The sequence below is a fragment of the Myotis davidii genome, unplaced genomic scaffold (assembly GCF_000327345.1).
Source record: "Myotis davidii unplaced genomic scaffold, ASM32734v1 scaffold332, whole genome shotgun sequence".
Taxonomy (NCBI): domain Eukaryota; kingdom Metazoa; phylum Chordata; class Mammalia; order Chiroptera; family Vespertilionidae; genus Myotis; species Myotis davidii.
In genome coordinates this window covers 5,142,518-5,144,600 of record NW_006285779.1, presented here as the reverse complement: position 1 = coordinate 5,144,600, position 2,083 = coordinate 5,142,518, and the positions used below count along the sequence as shown (strand labels likewise).

Sequence of the window (2,083 nt, the reverse complement as noted above, 5' to 3'; positions counted from 1 at the left end):
GATTACTGCTGGGGCCATTTGCCTCTCTGCTTGAATGTTTAGGTCTCCAACAAGCCTGTACTTTTGCAAGTGATTTTGAAACTGAAAATTTTAGAGTAGTTCTGATTAACTTGGTTGATTTCTGCCCAATATTAATCCATAACTTTTTAAAAAAATCACTTTGTGGGGTGGTTGATATTATTTACTGAACAACACATGTTGATTGTACAAAATTTAGAAAAGCCCAGAAAGTAAATAATAAACATTATGATTAACATGTAATCCCAGCACTCAAAGATAAGGAGTATGAAAATTTTGGTATTCAACCTTATAAGCTTTATTTTACATGATTATATTCTTTTATAAAAGATGAATCAGATTGTATATAGAATTTTCAATGTGCTTTTTTCCACTTATCAAAAAAGTAATTGTCATTAACTATTCTTCTAATAGGTGATATATTCACATGCCCTCATCCCATCTTTATCCTCCATTTAACCTAGTTCCAAATACCCTCACTCCATGAATAAACTGTTCTCAATTTCTTTTTGTAGAAAAAAAAAGTTTCTTTTTACAAAACTTCCCTATGCACACACAAGGAAATACAGCTTTGTCCCCCCGTCTTTTCACACAAAAGGTAACATATACCATAATATACAGTTTTGTTTCTTGCTTTTTCCACTTGAAGATCTTTTATATCTGTGCACACAATGTTTTTGTTCTTTTCTACAGCACAAAACTGATGAGTGTACCATAATTTGTTTTGTTGGTCTCTTGTTGATGAACATTTGAGTTGTTTCCAATCTTTGGCTATTACAAAACTTCAGTGAACAACCTTGTACATACGTCATCTTACACGTGTGCAAGTATATCTGTTAGATGCAAGGTTGAAATGGCTGAGAAATATGCGTATTTGTTGTTTTTGACAGGCATGTCCAAATTGTCCTCCATCAAAATGTTATCAGTTTACCTTCCTACCATCAACATATAAGACTGTCTGCTTCCCAACACAGCCTCACCGAGTGGTGTGTGTTTTTGCCAATGTGAGAATGCAAATAGAATCTGAGTAGTTTTAATTTGCATATCTCTTATTATAAAGGCAGGTGGGCATTTTTCAAATATATATGAGCAATCTACAGCACAATTTTAGTGGCTAGACAATATTTGTAAATTGTATGTTTTAAATAAATAAAACAAGATAAAGAAAAAGCCATAGTACTATTGCTCTTACCAGTATTGTATACTCTGCAACTCTAAGAAATACTTAATGCAACTGGTGTCAGGGAGGCAGTGTGTCTATATTGTGACAAAAGAGAAATTGGCCAATTTAAACCTCCCTTTCCCTCTTCACTGCTGTTTCCCCAGGTTCAGTTCCAGATGTATTCCCAATGTCTCACCTAAATGGCCTAATGAGGCAGAACTGCAGATTCCTCTTGGGTGATTGGAGCATTATCAACAACCGCTGTTCCTGCTGCCCAAGGGATTTTATTCCTGTTTCTGGACTAATAAGTTTCTCACCCATTTTTTTATTCTCTCATTCATCTTACAAGGATTTATTGAATCTATCATGGACCAGGCATTGACTAGAAGTAGCTACACAAAGATGGATAAAATAAAACACTGCTCTCTAGAAAACATAGGGCATAGAGCCATTAATTCCCCTGTGAGGGGTCAGGGGAGATTGTGCAGACAATGAGGTATGAAAGGGTGTAAAAGATGAAGAAAGACAAGCACTCGCACAGAGAGAACACTGGCAAAGTCCAAAAGGCTTGGAGAGATGTTTTGGAGGATCTGCATTTTCATGACTGGAATGGAGGAATACCAACGAGTGCTTCACAGAGTCTTGGAGAATCTTCTGGAAGGAACTTCATTTCACTGGACAAACCACTGAAAGCACTTAAGCAAGAGAGTGACATGGAGCCCTAGCTGGTTTGGCTCAGTGGATAGAGCGTCAGCCTGCGGACTGAAAGGTCCCAGGTTCGATTCCGGTCAAGGGCATGTACCTGGGTTGCGGGCACATCCCCAGTGGGGAGTGTGCAGGAGGCAGCTGGTCGATGTTTCTCTCTCATCGATGTTTCTAACTCTCTATCTCTCTCCCTTCCTC

The 2,083-nt window shown here is 37.9% G+C and overlaps 1 protein-coding gene across 1 annotated transcript in view; it reads right to left on the bottom strand.

The window, feature by feature from the left end:
• GOT1 (glutamic-oxaloacetic transaminase 1, soluble) overlaps positions 1–2,083 on the bottom strand; it is a 19,876-nt gene that overhangs the window by 11,926 nt on the left and 5,867 nt on the right. The window lies entirely within an intron of this gene.